This window comes from Pipra filicauda, unplaced genomic scaffold, assembly GCF_003945595.2.
Source record: "Pipra filicauda isolate LSUMZ 115617 unplaced genomic scaffold, ASM394559v2 scaffold31_size4109673_pilon, whole genome shotgun sequence".
In the NCBI taxonomy this organism is placed as follows: domain Eukaryota; kingdom Metazoa; phylum Chordata; class Aves; order Passeriformes; family Pipridae; genus Pipra; species Pipra filicauda.
The window spans coordinates 200,077-220,260 of record NW_024104443.1 but is presented as its reverse complement, the minus strand read 5'-3'; the positions used below and the strand labels follow the sequence as shown (position 1 = coordinate 220,260).

At 42.4% G+C, this 20,184-nt stretch overlaps 1 protein-coding gene across 2 annotated transcripts in view; it reads left to right on the top strand.

Moving 5' to 3' along the window:
- MAD1L1 (mitotic arrest deficient 1 like 1) overlaps nucleotides 1-20,184 on the top strand; it is a 351,438-nt gene that overhangs the window by 237,348 nt on the left and 93,906 nt on the right. The gene's annotated exons all lie outside the window — the stretch shown is intronic.

Sequence of the window (20,184 nt, the reverse complement as noted above, 5' to 3'; positions counted from 1 at the left end):
CTGGGTTAGAAAGCAGACTAAGAGAATTGAGGATTTCTTGTCCTGTTTAAAAGTTGTACAAACAAAGTCTAGGTAATTTCTTTCTTAATATTCTAATAGACATATTGGGAGGCAGGTAGATGAAGGTATATTCAAATGCAATGAAAAAAAATTCCCATTGATCTCCATAGACCTTGAATTATATCCTTAACTTCTTGTTTTCTTTGTAAGGAATAAGCTTTATTTAATTGCAAATTCACACAAATGCACTAGTACCACTAAGAATTACATCAATATATGGATTGTGTCCTTGATGTTTATGCTGGTTTCACAGGGCTGATCTTGCATTCAGATAAGCTCTCACGTATACAGCTCCCTTATCTCCCCATGCTGATGTTCTGATATATGAATGCTTGTTCCCTGTGCTCACAAAAAGCTATTCACATGCCGAGCCTGACGATTTTTGTATAATCCTTCTTTGAATTAGGCTACAAAAAGAATGTGTTTGAAAAGGTTAACTAATGGATACACTTTTCTCCCTGATGAGGAAAAGAAAAATGGTGAAGTGCTGAAAAATGGTCAAGCAGAGTTTTGATCAGGCTTTTCTAATCAAATACATTCTAGGTGGTGAACAAGTGGGAGAAATGTTAATCCATAGTGGATTTATTTGGAACGAAGAACATCTATTTGGAAAGCAATCAGTGTATGAAAGCAGACACTTGTAATTATTTTGCCATCTTAATCATGGTACTGACATCAGTACCATGATGTGATAATGCTGTGATAGCCTTTTGAATGTGGTGCTGACATAAGGACATCAATAGGGAGGGAGAAAAGCCTCTCTTAGCACGATCATACCTATCAACCTGGTTTGCCAATGTCCAGGTATTCTGGGCAGCTTGTCCAGTGGTTATAATCACAGGGCATCCTAAACTAAAGGCTTAAGACCCTCTCATAGTGCTGGCTTTGGTCTGGGCATCTCGTGCTGCTGGTGTAGTTTTGTGCCAAGGAGGCAAAGGTGTCGTATTAAATCATAGCAAATCCTAAAATGCAGGAGAGTCATGTCTGCCCATTAGGGATTTCTGAGCATCTGGGAGCAGTCCATTTTTTAAAGTAAACTAAAGCTACCTGGTATGGTGGCAGCTGATGGAGTCTGCCCTCACTACTGCAGTGTTTCCATATTCTCTCCATTTCAGTGCCAGGTTATCTGGCATGATCTCCAGTTAGAGAGGAGCAAGTCAATTCAGCCTCCATTAGGGAACAGCATATTCATTCTTATATACAGCCAGCTCCAGCTCAATGGAGGAAAATCAGACAGATGAAAAGCTGAAGATGAAATCAGATTCACAAATTGCCTTTTCAGTCTCTGACTCTTCAAGTGTGTTTCTGTCTTTGTTGAATAGAAGAGTCTTGATGGGTCCTGTCGGAGGACTGTGACATGGTGAGATCTTGGGTAGGTGTGCAACGTTGTAAAGTTACCTTCTGCCATGATCAGACACCATCATAGGTGTGCAGCAAAAGTATTTAAATTAAATAGATCAGAGTCTTCTGTAAAAAAGGACCGAAGGCAGCAGCAGCAGCATCCCACCTTCACTGGAGACTGTGGATGTGTCATCAGAAATCTCACTGCTGGTGGCATCAAAGAGATGCTCAGATCTGAAAGATTCAGCAAAGGGTTTCTGAATAGGCTGGTAATGACGACGGCGTGTGATTCCCCTTTTAGACTGCCATATTGCAATGCCTTCCCTGAGACGAGGCAGAATTTAGGCGAGGGGAAGTTTCTGTCCTGTTTTAGAAAAGCGATAAAAATAAGTCCCGAGTTAGAACTGGTGATGTTGGAGCTGCGTAACAGATGTTGGGCTAAAGGCATTTCCATCATCAGCCACCATGGAAAGGAACTCCAGGTCAGGTTGTTTCCATGATGAGACCGTTCCCCGGTACGTGGGCAGGGTGCTGATGCATTTTCAAGCTCCCTGCAGAACGTGTTTGGACTCCCATGGTGCTACAAGGAGTAGCAGAGATTACTCTTCGCTTCCATTTCAAATAAATTCTTTCTACTATAGGCTCCTTCACATTTCACAGCCTGAAAAACCCTAGGAGAGAGGAGGGGAGCATTACCCTGTGCTTCTATTCCAGAATCCCTAGGAAGTTTTTGGAGAAAGGAAAAATTTTAAGCAGAATGTTCCCACATATGCAAAGGCTTCATTTGCAAGGTGATGTCCTAAGCCAAATGGAGAGGCTGCTTGCAGCACTTAGGAACAGATTTAAAGCTAATGGCATCTTAGTTACGCCTCAGGTAGCTCAGAGTCCTCAGCTGCTAACCCCAACAGAAATAAATAAGGGTAAAAATTAGAACTAGGCATGTCACACCTCCTGCAGCATGTTAAACACTGCTGTTCTCCTCTGTCAAAGATGGAGTGAGCCAGGCTTTTCCATACAACCAGGGCAAATAAGCAATTAGCAAGAGAGAGGTACAGAAATAGTGTTTAGGAAGGTATAAAGTTGCTCTGAGAGCTATTAAACACCTCTCCTTGTTTTGCTCATTGTTTAGAGTGGGAATGTTTGACACTTAACAAAAGCTGACTAATTCTTTGTTTTTTTCCTTTTAATGATTGGAATTCGGGAGGGGAGGGCTGACTGTGACAGGAGGGAGAAAGAATTGCCATCAAAATGAAGCCCTTTTTAATTAGAAAGTCCCTTGGATGATTTACTTTCTGGTGATTGGAGTGCTGGCTGGTTTGAATGTGTCAGCAGTACTGACCAGCAGGATGCAGTCCTGTCAGCACAGGTTCTGGTTTGCTCTTCAGGCATCAAGAGGTGAAGCTGCTCCAACAAGGAGAGTCTGTGATGAGGGAAATTATAACTGTAGCCAGCCATGCTTGTGACTTCACCATCTGCTGTGAAGGCTTTACCCTGAATGCCAGCACTGGTGGTAGCAGGCATAATGATGATAATATTTTCCATTTCTTTCGTACCCCCTGTCCAAAGGTCTCTGTGCCAGAGAGCATACTAATTAAGACTCACAGCACCCATGGGAGGTGGGCAGGAGTCTGCACACGAGATTTTTTTGCTTGCAGAGTCTAAAGAGATTGTGGCACTAATCTTTGGGATCAATTCCTTCCATCAGGCAGCTCTGTAAGAACTGAAAACCTTTCATACTGTTGTTAGTTTGAATCAGAGCTGTATTAGGAAGGCAGTTTGACTCACATTAACCTGCTGGACTAAGCTTTGTGCTCCTCAGTGGTCTTGCTGGGGGAGCAGCAGAAGCTGGGTCTGCTGTAGCTGTTTCAGAGTTTCTCACAGTGTAAGTCTTGAAGTAGGTCTTACAACTTGAGTCCAGTCTTTAATATGGGGCCTTCTGAGGAAAACTGGACACTTAAGATGAGATGGAAATGGTCAGTGCAGTGCTCTACATGTAAAAAATCATAGAATCATATTATAGTTTGGGTGGGAAGAGACCCTTGAAGGTCATCTTCTGCAATGAATTGGGGCATCTTCATCTAGGTCAGGTTGCTCAGAGCCCCATCCAGCCTGACCTTGAACACTTCCAGGAATGGGTCGTCCACCACCTCTTTGGGCAACCTGTGCCAGTGTTTCACCATCCTCATTGTAAAAATCTTCTTCCTTATATCTGGTCTAAATCAACCCTCTCTTAGTTTAAAACCATTACCTCCTGCCCTATTGCAATAGGTAAAGTTTGTCCTGCTAAAGTTTGTCCATGTCTTTCTTACAAACCCCCTTTAAGAAAGGAAAGGCAGCAATAAGGTCTCCCTGGAGCTTTCTCTTCTCCAGGCTGAACAACACCAATTCTTTCAGCCTTTCTTCACGGGGAAATTGTTCCATCCCTCTGATCACCTCCATCGCCCTCCTCTGGATTTGCTCCAACAGGTCTATGTCCTCCTGTGCTGAGGAGTCCAGAGCTGGATGCTGTGGTCTAGGTGGGGAGTAGAGAGGCAGAATCACCTCCCTTGACCTGCTGGCCATGCTGCTGCTGATCCAGCTGAGGATAGGGTTGGCTTTCCGGGCTGCAGGTGTGTACTACTGGCTCACGTGGAGTTTTCATCCACCAGCACCCTGAGTCCTTCTCGGCAGGACTGCTCCCAATCCCTTCAATCCCCCAGGTCATATTGATACCAGGGATTGCCCTGATCCAGGTGCAGCACCTTGCACTTGGTCTTGTTGCACCTTGTGAGCCTGACATGGGCCCACATCTGAAATGACCATAAATAACGACAGATCTTCAATCCCCAGGAGATGTGTCTCCTGATCAGACTTTTTGTGCACGAAATCATCACTCCTTTTCCTGCAGGCAGTGAGCTGAGGTGCCTGTGTACAGCGTTCCATAGTGAGCCTCATGCCAGTGATGTTGGAGAGAGTGCTGAAAATTACTACAAATAACACAGATTTCCCCCACCTGAATCTATGTTCTGTAGTGATGACTAGAACTCTGGATGCTTTTTTTTTATCCAAAGGTTTTTTTGTTTTATGTACAGCTTTATTTTAAATAACTTAGTCTTCCTTTTTCATAGTCTGCATTTTCATAGACTGTGGGAAATGGATGAATAGCACTGTATGGTCCATCAGGAAGAAGTAAGTAATCAAAAAGGGAAAAATTTGACTACAGATCTTTAATGCATGATGCCAACACTCATGCTCCTGGATTTAAAAGTATGTTCCCATGAAGATCCATTTAACATGCTCTTCAGTTGGGTAGAGCTGTGACAATGGAGCTTTTCCTTACCCTGAGTGCAAGGTGTAAAATAAAAGCTCCTAATTAAGATCAAAGATACACCTACTATCACCATCTCTGTGAGGAAAAATACTGTTGTCAAGTATCCATTTTATGGTATGTAAATATATTTGAGGCTATTAAAGACAGTTATCCTCAGAGATTTATATGTAACAGGTTAAAACAGGGAAGGGTGGGGGAACAAACCCTTGCTGTGTTTAATTATTACTGGGTGCTGCATGCACTTTTCTCCATTATTTACTTAATCTTAAATGCCAGATGCTAAAGGGCACCAGCATCAATTAACTGCTTAATTAGACTTGCAAAGAAGTCATGTAATTTAGTTATAGGCAAATAAAAAAAAAAAGAATAAACTGCACAGAACAGAAGCTCAGGGCTCTCTTTGCAATCATTTTTAAAGCTCCCTGCATACACTGTTTGCTTTCATCGCTCGCTGGAAACCCTTTGGAACACTCTCGGTGCCGCTCCCCCCGTAGGGATCCCAGCGTCTGGATGCGGCATCACTTGTTCATTCTGAGTGGATTTAGCCACAGCTTGCTCTGTTGCTTTGCAAACTCTTTGAATAGATGTTTGGATGGGATGCCCTTTGTTGAGGACTTGTGCTGTGCCTCGCCCTGATCCAGACGAGAACCTGGCTTTCCCCTTTCCGTGTTCTGTGTCCCCTTTGGTGCTTGCTCTGAGTGCCCAGTCAGGTGAAGACCACGTGCTGATCCCTGTTCATTCTAGGAAGACCTGTGGTGAACACATTTTTGTGTTTTGTAGTGTGTTTTAGTATTTTAGCGTGCAGCTAACAAAGCTCCCTAGCTTTTACAAAAAAAGCCCTGCTTCCCCTCTGCAAAATAATAGGAAGCCAGATACTTTTGTTCCATTAGTTCCCACTCTTATGAATAAGGGTGTTCACAGGAGTGGAGTGCATTTCGTTTCATCAGCTAAGTCTGAGTCTTTATGTTGCAAACTGCCATAACAGTGTAATAATCAATGGGTTTGACTATAGACGAAGTTTTCCTTCTATGCAGGTGCTAATGCTTCTGACTCCGGTATCACTATTCTCACTTCACTACCAGCAACACTGTCATTTCAGTGCTTCTGCAGCATCCCCTGTTTCACAACTTTTGTTTCTTTCTTGCTGCCTTGATGTTGGAAGCTGCTGATGTATTTTTTCTCAAATGTCCTGAAACCTTTCTGAAAACAAGATGGTGTTCAGTTTCTGAGGGCTTTGCTCTCCCTCTGTGCCTGTGCTGTCTCAACACTGCTCTTTTCCTTTCTGAAAATACGACCTAGCCCTTACAGAGTTCCTTATTTCTTCAAAGCACTGTATAAACATTATCTAATTAAGTATATATAACATGCCCTAAAGTATGTTAAGGGAAAACTGCAGCACAGCATTGAAGTTTCCAGTCACTTGATCCAGTGTAAAATCTGATTGAATCACTAATTATTTTTCAAAATGCTGTGCCTAATGACATGTATCAGGACAGGAAGATCAGAGCTGCAACCAGAAGCACTGGGAGCCAAGGAGAGAGGGGCTGTCAGGTAAGTTCTGTGTTAGTTCTGGAGTCGGTTTGGATATGCACACTGAGGTAATAAACAAAGCAACAACAAAAAAAAGAGGTGCTGCAGCATTTGGATCTTTCCTGTTTTGATATATATATAATCAGCTCTACATTTCCTGTTGAAACGTTCATTAAAATTGCAGCCCCTGTGATTATGCAGCTGCCTAATTCAAATCAATGGGGCTCCTGAAACAATTTTGGATATTTTTAAATACTGCTGTAGAACTTCCTTGTTTACAATGTTATGATTAAGTGACTTTTTTTCTAAGTCATCTAAAGCATTAATAAAAATCTCTTTAGGTCTTCTCTTTTTTTTTTTTTTTTTTTTTTTTACTCTGAGCAGCTGCAAATAATGCAAACCTTGCTTTATCTTTCACTTCTTAGCGCAGCAGAATGTCTTTTTGTATTGATAACTAAATCAGAATCCCAATTACACAGGTTCTCTATAATTCCTAGTGAGCCATAATTGACTTTTTTTGTGTTGGAATCCCAATACAAATGAATAAAATTAATGGAGCAGCAGAATAAACAGCACTGAGAGTCCTATGGATGGTGAATGGAAGTGAAGGAGCAGCTGCGTGGTACTTTGTTGCTGGCTGGGATTAAACCGTGACAAACAGCCATGCCGGGCTTCCAACTCACCAGCTCTTGAAGCAACTGTTGATAATGTCTATCAGCTAAAATACTTTGATGTTATAACTCACACGTGGCTGCCCAGAAGATTATAATGTCCAAAGGGTCAAGATACTTCAATAGATCTCATGCTGAAAGGGAGGTCATTTCAGTTTTACTGGAAAGATGCATTCAAGGTAATTTCAACTCTAGAAATTCTGCTTCGGAATGCTTCAGAGTGATGCCAGAACTCTTGTCAGTTTGTTTAAATGACTTTAGGTTTATTGGTTTTCCACTTTTCTAATACCTTCAATCCCTTTTACTGTTTATTACTGGAGCCTTGGCACAATTCTGATGTGTTTAAGTTGTAAACATTACAGGAAAATACCTAAATCAAAACATTGTGGGAGAGAAACTGCATGAACGAGCAGATGTTTACAGTCTCTGACTTCTGTGGTTGAGGAAAAGCAAACACTTTTCTATAAAAACTCAGTGTGGTAAAAGCATTTTCGTTGCCTGTAGTTACGTGCTTCTCCTGCCTGTGAAGGTATTTCTCCAGTCATCTTTTGCTTTTATTGCCTCTCCCCAGCTGTACTTAGTAACTCCTTTGTTTAATTCCACTTGGTTATGGTCCCGCCGGGGCTCCCGGAGCAGGGGAAGGGGCAGAGCTGGCACAGCTCAGAGCTGGATCTCCTGGTTGGTTCATCCCTCACTGAACACATCTGCTCGAGCTGGTGCTGCCAGGTCAAGTTTTGGGGCGGCCAGATGTGAACCACTGCAGATGTTTTAGCTTTGGAGTGTGGATGAGCCCAGATGCTCTGCTATAAACCTGCCAGTGCTGCTGTCACCATTATCCATGTTCACAAGATGGGGGATGAAATTGTGGAAACTCTGCAGGTCAAAACTGGTCAGTGCTGACTGACAATTGCCAACTGTATCATTCCTGGGTTGAGAAGTAGATGGAGATTTTAAATGAACCCTTGTTCTGTGGTGCTGAAGAAGTAGGTTGCGGCCTGTAGGATGGAGAAGTGAGTATTGTTATTTAGTATCATCCTGTGTGTCCTCCTGGTATTCAGAACCTATTCACCTATTGAAAGTTGGATGTGGACATGGGAAGGAAATGAGATGTAAGAGGACAGGAAAGAATAAAGCTTTTTCTTCTTTTAACAGAGAATAGATTGAATGTGATTTGGCCACTGTACCTTAATGGGTAATCCCCACTCTGAGCCTCAGATGAAAAGAAAAAAATCTATAAGGCTAGGGATAATGCAGGAGGATTTTTGCAGACTTTTTGTCAAATGTAAAGTGAGCTACTGAATAGCAGAGCCTTTAAGGATAACTTTTTCTTCGAGCACAGAGCTAATTCACTGATTTAGCCAAGTTGGGTAAATCTGTTTCTCGTTGCTTGCACATCCCACGCTCACAGACCTTTTGTGTGTACCATTTTTCGTTTCCTCACTTGTTCCTCAGTGTATACTTTTCCTAAGCTGCTCCGAGCACCTAAAACTGAAGTGAATCCCTCTTCTGGGGAGGCTGCAGAGCAAGACAGCAGGACTCTCTGTGCACTTGCTCCCTGGTGTGAGATGGATCATTGGAGACCAAGAGTCAAGGTTACCTGAATGCTGTGTTCTTTTTCTATACCAAAATAATCTCTTTGGTGACTAAGCACCGGAGATCTTGGTTTCTTGACTGATCTCATTCCAAACAGGCTAATCCTGCACTAAGGCAGAGTTTGGTTCAGAGGTCTCAAAAGTCAGAGAGATGGAAGAGTTCAAGCAATGCCAAGAAGATCTTCCAAATGAATGGGACAGGAAGGAGGGATGTAGAGGCTGTGCAGAGGGAATTCAGGCTGCAGTTGGAAAAGAAAAATAGTGATATTCTGGGGTAGGCTGTTCTTTGAGCCTGCTACTGCTGTTGGTGCGATACAATGAGCACGTTGGCCTCTTGGGATTCCCAAAGTGCTCTGTGAACTTAACAGCCATAGGAAATCTGCACAGGGATTGCTTCATCCATCTCTAAATGCATCCATGGCTAGTGTGAAGTACACTAACTGCTTAGTGCCACACAGGAACCGTCCTGATGGCAGAAAGTGAGAAGTATGTTTTTAACTTGGAAGTATTGGAGGCAGAGCAGTCACCAAATGGCATCTGTAAAGACGTGAGGGCTGATACCACAGTCCTGGTTTGTGCCCTTGTCCCCAAATAAAAATGCTCTGCCAGGAAGGTAGTTTGCCTCTTCTGTACCATTCCAGGTCTGAGTTTCTTATCTTCTCTGAAAAATGGTATATCCAGAGCACAGCGTGCTCCCTGCCATAACCTTTAGTTCATTACTGATTCAGGGAGTGAGTGCCAGCTATTGAATCAGAGGGCTGGGACCAAGCTAAAGGTCGGCATTGTGTCTACGCACATGAAAGCAAATGTAACCTCTTCTTCTTTCCAAAAGCACTAATCTGTGGAGATGTAAAAGTTCTTGTCTGTGAATTCTGCTGCTCTCACATCAGGGTTGTGAAGCAAACAGACAGGTAGGAAAAGAGAATTTCTCAGTTGGGGAGAATCAGATCAAGGGACTGATGGAGTTTAGGAGATGTGGGCACAGACATACAGCCATTGTTATTCTCCAGGGTGGAAAAAATTGTGTTTCTGCCAGCAAATGCAGACTGTACCTGGGAGCGATTTGAAAAGCCAGGCTAACTCCCATGGCTTGCTGGCCTCCAAGATAACACTTCTACCTGTGTCCTGTATCCCACTGCAAAGGTTTCCTGCTGCTGTTTTTTTCCAGTTCATGCTTGCTTTCCACAGTCTCTGTGCCTCCAGCAGCTTTTGAGCTAACTTTGCACTTAAAACTTTTTGCCTTTTGTAGTTTGAGTTGTGTGATAGAGGACTGAGTGCTGTGCATCTGTAGGGAAACACAGTCTTTCCTTCAAGACATACATGGGCTTATATACCTCTGCTGCATGTTAAATTTGAGGATTTTGCCTCTGTTATTTGGGATTTCTCAGTTGTTAAAACATTTCAGTGCCTGTCATTAGCAAAGGGACATTAGGCTGACAGGACCAGTTTCTCAATTTCCATATTTACTCACCTGCATCAGTTCTGCTGAGCTTAATTTTCATTATAATCCACTGGGTCACCTGTGCTCCATCAGACTGTTCTCTCTAAGGTTTTGTTTCATTAGAATTTTATTATACAGCTAATTTTATTTTTAAAAGCCATCAAATTGAAGGCTGAGCTATGATTTTTCCTGTTAAACAGGAAGATATCCCAGGTCTGTGCCGTGATTCAGCAGATTCTGTGTTCTCAGCCCGGGCTGTCACCAGATCAGTGCTGTTGAATTAAGTAGTATCCTTGACTTTCTTTTCCTTAGCTCCTCTATCTGTAAAATGGAGACAGTGCTAATCTCTCATTTGTGTGAGTCCGTGAGGTTTGTCCGGCACTTCAAAGATGCTGAAGACAATAAAACTGCCAAGCAGCCTTTCACTAACAGGATTGATGATTTACACCCAAAATGCTCATTTTTGTGCTAAAACAAGATCACCTGAAAGATACTGCGGTTGGAACCAACCCAGGGAAGGGGGGTGGAGGAAACCATCTGTTACACAACAGCAAAAAATGTTTCAGGGCATTCGCCTGGGAAGCTCTGGGTGACGAGTTTGGAATATGAAGGCTTATTTATATGGATGGAGCTAATTTTCTCTAAGTTATTCATTTTTCACTTAGGGAATTACCTAATCTTACAAGAGACTCTAGGAGGAAAGATTCATTTATTCTTTGTCTCATTCAGCCCCAGGCAAGCCTGAAGATGCTCTGCCTCATCCAGTTCTGCTTTTTCAACTGATTCTGTTAATGGAGCTTAAAGATTTTCTTCTTCTGGAAAAAAAGGGTTAATCTTTCTCGTTCCCACTCACCCTTCTCCTCCTCTTTTTCTGGAGAGTTCTTTTTTTGGCCGGCTCTGGCTGTTTCTATCATCTTCCCCCCCTAATCTGCCACTATCTGAAGAATTCATTACATTTCAAATCAGAGGCCTTGCTGCATACATTAGCAGGTTTTAATAGACTTGCCACGACTCAAAAAGGAGGAAAAAAAGAGAGAAGATTTAAAACTCTTGTCTTGCCGAAAGCAGACAGATTGACTCAAAAATGACTCAGTCAATAAAAGATGAGTTTTGAAAAGGCTTCCCTCCGCTCAAAGGGAGCTCGTATTCCAGCGAATTAGGTTTTTCTAAGCCCACTGTCAGAAATTAATAATACATACGGCATGTAAAATGGATTTAGCCCTCTACAGCCTTATACAAACATATCTTTGACTTGCTAAATGTGACATGACTACCAGGATTTTCCAGCCTTTATCCCAGGAGTTTGTCATCTCTCCAGAATGGTGACCTCAGTGGAATTTTTAAGCACATAAAAAAAAATAAATTGCTAAATGAGATTTTAATTAAGAATGTGTTTCTACTTCCCTCACCCTTTTTCTCCACCCAAGCTCCATCAGAGCATTTTATTATTATTTGCAGTCAAAATTATGCCGAAAGCTCTAGTTTAAACTCTCAAGCTATTGAGTCCCTTTGCTTGACTCTTTCAGTGGCCTTCCTTTGAAGAAAGATGCTGAGCCTTCTGCAGAATCTTTCCTTTGGGTATGTTTTTTTTTATAGGCCAGTAAAATATCTTTGTTAGAAAAAAGAAAGGCTTCTTTTGTGATTTGAGGTCTTCCCAGCTGGTCCTGCTTACCTAGTTTAAGGTAATTTGAACATGCAGATGTGAAACCAGTCACCACCCCTGTTTGTTCCTCCACATCAGCTGAAAAGAATTAAAAGTGGTAGTAATTTTATCCTCCTTGATGATTAGGCTACATCCTTCATTCAGACTGCCCTTGTTCTGCATTTGGACAGAGCTCTAAGAATCCATGGAAGGTGTTGTCTTTAGCAGGTAGGTCCATACAGCCTTCTGGGTGGCGGTGGGCTGATTGCATTTGTCCATCTCTGTCTTCTCATTCTTCCAAATCCCACTTTTTTTGTTGTTTTTGTTAGATATCAGAGTGCTTGACTCCGTCTTGAAATCTTTTCTGCATCCTCTCTGAACTCTTTTTCCTTCACCTTTATTATTACTTACTACGAATTACCCTTTTAAGTTAACTTTTCTGAGTTGCATCATCTCCTCAAGGACCTATTCTGTCCTTGGTTGTATTATTCTAGATATTGGCTTTCTGTTTGTGGAATGTCCTATATGAATGTATGGCAGTAACATGCTGTCTGACTCAGGACAATATCTCCTAGATGATATAGAGAAACTTTTAAAAATGTCAGTGAAGAAAAGAACACGTTAAAGTGCTCCATTTTGGACCATTATGTGCTCTATGGATGTTTCTCAGGCTTGAAACAGGCAGAGCTCATAATTTTTTTAATATGTTTATAGGTTGTATGAAAAGGATGAGCTTAGAGTTGTTGACAGTATGCACCCAAAAAGTGCAGCAACAGTTTTTTTCTTTCCTACCATTGTAGACAGGAGACTTGCTTAGGGGTTTTTGTGCTTCTCTGGCTCTAGAGTGGAGATCTCTAATCACTGCTGTTTAGAAGAATTTCCATCAAAGTCACAAGAAGCATTTTTTCACAGAGTTGAAGGTAATGAGCTGGTTCAGCACTAGCAAAATATTTCACTTGGTAAGAGATTTCTACTTTTATCTCCAAGGCCAGACTCTTGGTGTTTTCTGTTGTTGGTTTGGGCTTTTTGTTTGTTTTTTTTTTTAATATAAATTTGTCATCCCAAGGTTATGATCCTGTTTTCTTGGGTGTGATTTCCAGTCAGCATATGGAAATAGCAGCTCCTGGCACATCAGTTTACAGGATTTAATTCTCCCAAACTCTCCTAGGCCAGGTTGGATGGGGCCCTCGGCAACCTGATCCAATGAGTGACATCCCTGCCCATGGCAAGGGAGTTGGAACAAAGTGATCTTTAAAGTCCCTTCCAATCCAAACCATTCTATGAATCTGTGTAACTAGAAATGGCCTGAGCTCAAAGGGCAACCAGTAGAACATCACTTTCTCCACTACCAATTTTCCCACTGAAGAAGAAATTTGTGTAACTGGATCCCTTGGTCCTTCTTGCACGGGCACAGACCCTACTTACTCATTCCTGTCCAAGAACCATGAGTAATTGCTTACTTGGAATTAGAGAGGACTTCTGCTCTTTGTCCCTCTTCACTCACAGCATTAGCCAAGCAAATGCTGCTTCCTGAGTCATATTATGAGATACAACCAGGAATTATACGATAATCCCAGGAAGAGAACACTTGTCTGTCTTGCATTTGCTTAGTCCTTGGTGTTTAAAATTCTTGGAAAAATCAAATATACAAGACCTAGAAATCAGCTGGATTTTTGCAGCTTGAAGAGATGCCTAAGTCATTCTTCCTTAGGGTCTTTCATTCATAACATACCAAGCTCCTTCCCAGGATAAGTCTCCAAAGTTAATGTCCTGTCAGCTTGACTCATAATCAGGAGCTTTTAGATCTCTTTTGAAGATGTGCTCCTAATGCTGGTATAGAGATGAACAAAACTGAAGGGAACAAGCTTGATTCGTCCTCTAGTTTTGTGTTTGTTTACAGTTTAGTTCACTTTTTAATCTGTTCCGTGTTCTCTTGACTTGAAAAAGGATTTTTCTTGGGGAATATTATGTCAGTTAAGGTTCCAGCTGCTATGCTGGGACATAACCACCCAATAATCTCCTTGGGAATAATTGCTAGTGTCTTTTCAGATAATTTTTGTGAAAGGTGACAAACTGCTCTCCACAGTGAGATGTTAATAACACAGAGATGCCCTTTGTTTGGAATCTGGTGCAGAAATTACCCCATGCAGTTGTTGGAAAGTCAGAGTTGTGATGGTTAGGAAGCGAGGAATGGATCCATTCATTTGCATATAATTCCAGGCCTCGTGTGTCATCTGTTGTGTAAACCATACAATTTCTGTCGCGGTGGGGAACGTGCGCTCATAATGCAGAGGGACAGGAACGTGGGCTCGCTCTCAGCCTGGACCAGGGTTAAAGAGATGTCATCTACTTCAAAGGAGGAAAAGGTGGTCTGCAGGAACTACGTGGAGAGAAACAGCCATGGATATTTAACGAATCCAAGTTATTAGACCAGCTCAGGGCAGAGTCTGCATCCTGATGCCCCCTCTGAGTAGGCATCAGAAAAAGGGAGGAATCTGTGTCCATCCAGGGGTGTATCGAGCTGAACTTTGTCTGTGTTTTCCCTGAATCACAAGTGAGACTTACTGCGCATTTTTGTTGTAGTCAGAGCCTACTCAAGTGTCCTTTTGCCAGCCAGAGACACTGCAGCTCTCTGAGGTGGACATCTTTCTCTATGACACTGAAATTAAACTCTTAAAGACTCTTTAAACTGCAGCTGTTGGCTTTCTAGCATGTTCCCAGTGTAGGTTTCTCAGCTTTTTTCGTAAAAAGATGATGTTTTTTTTGAAAACAAATGTCTCAGGTATCTGTATTGTCTTGTGATTTAGAGTCAGAGAGGTCCATAAATACTTGTTTTATCTTTTTTGTTCTTCCTTCTGTCTCTCTCTAGATAGCTAGAAAGTCTCTCTGAGTAGCCAGTCATTCCCAATGATGAACTTAACTAGAGCCTTAGTGCCCATCTTCCAAAATTTCTAATAAAATTGCATCAATATTTAATACCCAGTTATTAAATATTTAAAAATTTAAAACGGAACTGGCTTGGAAGTTAGCACGTGATGAATAATTCAGGATCGGGAGAGGAGACTTGGCATTTGGGCTGAGGCAGATGTTACCTTTCCTATCTCCCTGCCCAGAGATGATTTTGGTGTCCTCCAGTCTTGGCACAGTTTATGGACATTACTTGGTGACATCTCTTGCCCAAGAGCACCAGCACAAGGTTAAGGGAAATAACCCTCCCTATCCATAATAACTCTTCAGACTCCTGCGATGGAAATATAACCTCCAGAAGCTGGAATAATGTGATTGAAAGCCTGGTTATCCAGGAGATGGCTCTGTTTCCAAACATCTTTCATGCTCCAGGGAAAAAAGTTTGCTTGTCTTTGTGTAACATTCCAACAGTTCTGTTGTTTGAAAGCCCCTTCCCCCCTCTTGCTGTGCTGCTGCTCCACGCCGAAACAGTGTTTTGTTCCGCTCCAGCATGATCATCTTTAAAAGATTGTTTTCATAAAGTGGACATCAGAAAATGAAGTAGAACGTGAAAAATACACCAATAAAAATAGGGCAGAACCTGCTTTCCTATGAGAGGAGATCCAGGGCACTTGTAAGAGCACTCAGAGGAAACATCTGGTGTGATTCTTGAGCAGAGTAAGTGCCTTTGGGTCCTGCTGCAGGAGAACAAAGAGCAGGGAGAAGGATTTGGGGAAGGTTTGATTAGTTGGCACCCAGAGTGCGTTCAGGCCAAGAGCAATACATTTGCAGTGCCAACACTTCAAAACATTATTAAGGGGATAAACAGGGAGGGGAAAAAAGGATTGAATAGAAGGAGCAAGTGGAGGCTTTTTAGAGCGTAATTTCCTTTGGAACAAAAGCCCTAAAACAAACTCCACAATCTTCTCCCATTAAAAACACAAACAGGGTGGTGTGCTGCAGAGCCTTGCTTTAATCTGTTGCAGTGCCATTGTGTCTCCATCCCAGCTGGCTGTGCATTTCCCTGGCCGTGCCCTGCAGCCCGGCCACGTGCTGCGCACAGCGACCACGGTCCATTAGCGAACAGCCGAACGGGCAGGCTGACCTTTCACAGAGCTGCCTCACCTCAGGGGCAAGGCACAGGGCTGTGTGGCCAAGAAATGAGTTCCGAAGTTGGGAATGGGATTATAATGACCATGAAGACCAGGCAGTTCATGGGTAGAAGGGGTTTAATTCAATGCCCGGTGTGAGCTTATGGTCCAAATTGTTGGGGAGTCTGCAGGACTTAGAGTTTGCTCTGTGCATCCCAAATCAGAGCTAAAGGGCACCTACATGGTGCCCTGTCCCATCTCAGCATCTGTCTTACACCACGTAGTTATTTGATAAGTTACTTTAGAAATGGGAAGAACCTCCCTAGGTGTTTGTTAGTTCTATATTTAGATCTGTCTGCCTGCAAAGCTGCAACATCTTTGTGTCATGAGCACAGCCTTTGCAGTGCAGGGAACAGAGGGAGACAAGGCACTGTAAGTAACATAATCTTGGACGCTGTCACTGAGTCAAAACAGCATTTTAATGAGTCTCAGCATCAGAATTTGAGTATAGAAAGTTCCTGGAGTAAGAGCAGAATGGCTTTGCTCCTAGGAAGGCTTGAAATCAGCTCTTGCCAGTGGTGGAAAGCTTCTGTTCACAGCCTCCGTGAACATCATTAGCTAATAAACTGTGAAGCACTCTCTAATGCATGATTGAATATTGTCCACCCTGTGCTGTGAATGACTATAACTCCTGCAAAAAATCTTCACTGTGAGAGGGAACAAAGAACTATTTCTGGAGCAGTTTTTCTGTGTTTGTTTTAATAGCAGATGTTGGGTGCTGTTTCAGAGGTTTAAATGGCATCTAGTGTTTTGGGGTAGTGGTAATAGTAGTGCTGTGCCAATGGAAACAAAATAATGGGCAGAGTGCAGGGGAGGTGATCAGACAGGGGATAAAATTGTCTATTAGATGCTTCTGCAGATCACCCCATGTAATTAACAATGCATATTATATATGTTAATTATATAGTTCCTAGGATTAATTCTTTCATTAGACACTTGAGTGGTTTCAAACCACTCTTTTTCTTGGAAGCAGCTTAGTGGAGAAGTGATTCTCCTTCCTCTGACAAGTGATACAAGTTATGCCCCTGTTTTTGCCAACAGACTTCCCTGAACTACAGCCCGTGAAAAGTCCCTTTGACTTTTTTTTTAATGACTCCAAAATGGATTACCTGGAAACCAGGTAGCCTGGAAGACTTATACCTGATATTTGCTGGCTACTTCTAGAAGCAGAAGTTAAGTACTTTTCCTGTAAACTGAAGTGACACAGTATATTTTTATTTTTAAGGTGAGGCTATTTTTTGCATCTGAAGTTAATGACTTGCTCCAGCTCTGGCTGACATCACTTTGTTCTGGGAAGTGCTGTTGGTCTATAAATGCCATATGGAAGGGAAATGTGGCTAGAAGACTTTAATCATCATTTGAGGGGTGAAGAGAGATGTCTTCCTGCTTGGGTCACAATTTATGACCAGTGTGACAACCCTAATTTGCAAACTGTTTGTGCCATATCATGCTAATTGGTGAAGTCCATCTTGGACAATAAATAGTCCTCCTGAGGTTAATTTATCCTGTGTCTGGGGTGTGTTGCCATCCTCACTGAGTTCTGTATTGCTTGCAAACAGGCTGTTCACATCGTTTAAGCCAGAGATTTTAGAGATACCCAAGGGTCTCTTCACACAACACTGTGCTGCCTCCACAAGTGAACATGCTGCAGGGGTGACTGAGGAGCTGGGCTGGCCTTTTGAAAGCCCACTTGTTTTTTTCTGCCTTCCCCCACTCTGAAACAGCTCTGCCAACAAGGACAGAGAAAGCTCCAAGCAGTGCCCATGCTGGGATCCCCTGAGGGAGGCTTTTCCTCGGTGGTGGTTCATCTGCCAAGGCTGAATCCTGTACATTGGCCAACTTCAGATGTGCTTGTGAGTTTTGCAACCTTGTGTTGTAATCTCATTGTTATCAAAAGAAGCAAAGTAACACTTTACTTGATCCTAATCTGTATTTTATGTGAGGTGTAGGTACTGCAACAGACAGTTCGTGCTTTTCCATAGTCTCCTCTCTCTGGTCCTCAGTGTCCTGCTGCTTTCATCTTACCCTTGTGGTGTCTTCTGCCACTTTATGCAGGTTATTTGAGGATAAAGGTTAATTATGGTCTTCTTTCCAAGAAGTGGTACCCTTGTAAAGGTACTTGGGTTGTCTGAAATGGGGCCTTCAGCCAACCATCTTCAGTGAAGAGAAGCATCTGGGAAATTGTTTTTAGTGGAGAGTTCATGGGCAGTGCAAGAGCCACAGCTGATCATGGTGGTGGAAACCTTTGGTTGTACTGTGCTGCCTTTGAAAACTCTCCCCTGAGCTGCTGGAAGGGCAAGCTGGTGGCTGGAGGAGGGGGCTGGGAGGTGCACTGAACCATATGGTACATACACGGTTTAAAAATAAACCAATGTTGACTGATCAAATAAATACCACTTAGGTTTCAAATTGAACAGCCAGTGCAGTCTGTTGAATATAAAGCTGTTTTTACCTTCAAGAAAAGTTATAATTCATGGTTGTAATGTCACAAATTGCAAGTTTTGCAGAGAGCAGTATGAGGCTGCCAGACTGTAAGGTCGAGCAGGGGTGGTGTGGGGCTGCCATGCCGGTCGGGTTGTGTGGTCCCACTCCCCCAGGGCATAAAACACGCCTATAAAATCTAGCAAAGCGAGTTTTATTTCTCAAAGGCAATGGTCATAAACTTGCCTACATCAGAAAATGCTCAGCACTTCTCCTATTAGCCTTTATTTAACACGATACAATTTATTTTTATGTTGTGCCCTTCACAGAATATCACAGAACTCTTTTCAGACACTGCTCCTCGTAAAACTGAGGCTGGCAAAGAAAATTTCAGCTCGGGTTTTGAGCAGAGAAATGACTGGAAGGATCCCAGCTGCAGGGGGGCTGTGTTAGGGTTGCAGAGAGTCAGATGGGAAGGACAGACCTGCGGTAGGATGCTGTAATTCAGTCTCAGTTTGAGGGTTAAGGTGGGGGTGATTTATGGGGGACATTGCATGGCAACAGCTGGTGTAGGTGGGGGAGAATGAGGGTAATTGTGGCCTTGCTGCTTGGAACCAAGAAAATACAGTTTCCTCTTCCCATCATGGACCTTGTGTGAAGCAGGTGGTTCTGGCATCCTTTCTGTAGGCTGGAAACAAAATCTAAGCAGTCTCTTGTTTAAATACAGCAGTTTAAATACTGTTTAAAATGCAGTATCCTCCATGGCACTATCGGGTGGCATCTGTCTTGAGTATCCTGGCAGGGTCTGCAGGGACAGGAAATCATGTGTAAATACTTTATCCTGTGTGTGTTGGAGTGAGTGACCCCTAAGCATGTCACTGAGGGAAAGTAACCTTTAATGGAGAGTTAAAAAGGACTGAAGGCTTTTCTGAGAGAGAGATGTATTAGCTGGGATCGCAACTGAATTAATGCAGCTACATGGCTTGTGGCGTCTTTGAGGATGGGCAGAACAAATTTGTATTTTCCTGGAAAAGACTAGTGGTGTATTTAATTTCATGCCACTTTTGGCATGCTGAGAGCCATATTGTTTCCTCCTCTTTCCCTGGGGAAAAGGTTAAGCATGAATTTGGTTTTCTTTGGTGTAGAGACTGCTATTGTTATGGATTGACCCAGCTGAACTTGGAGCAAGAGCCAAAGCTGTGGTATTTCCAAGCAGCTGTGAACAGTTTCAGATGTAAGGAGTGTCAAAGCAATGAAATAAAAAGCAGTGACATTTTCAATATGAAATCAAAAAAGCCCAACTCATATTTTATTTATTTATCCAAAATAGCTTGAATTATTCATTTAAGTCGATATAAGTGTGTGAAAATCCAAGGTGTTTCAAGAAGCAGCATCATTAGGGGGAAGGTAGTAATTTGGCAATATTAATTTTGTAACAGCTTAATGATGTTTTTTCAGTGAGGATATTTTTTCCACATCAAACTCTTCAGGACAGGCAACTTTTTGTACATACTCTTGAGCTGAATACAAAGGAGATGGGACAGTATTTCCGTGTATTTTCCTGTTCTCTCTGTTCTCCTCCTTAATTTTTTTTCAGGCAAAGTAAAGATCCAGTTGTTATTCCTGACCAAGGCATGGCCTACCAAATCTCACACTTATTTTCTCAGTTCTTATTTCTTTCATTAACTTGGAGATGTTTTGGCATCCCTTCTCTGGGATGAAGGATGTTTGTGGTGTAACTTTCCCCATCCGTGGCCTCTGCAACTTCTCTCACCTGTTTTGTGCAAGTGTAACAAGGTCTAAGACAGAAACTCAAATGGGTTCTCTAAATACAGATATTCTAGTTTTCAAATGCTGTCTTGTAAAGATATCATTCAATCTAACTCTCCAAATGTTGTGAAGGATCTGGAAGGATCAAGATGTTCAAGATTCTGTAGATGGAGATAAAATGTGTGGAAACATTAATGCTGTCACCAGAACCCTGCTCTGCTAATGCACCTGACCCACCATGAAGGGATCTCCCTGTGTTCCGTGGCCTCTAGGGCTGTGCCTTAAGCACTGCTCTGAAACAGCTGAGTT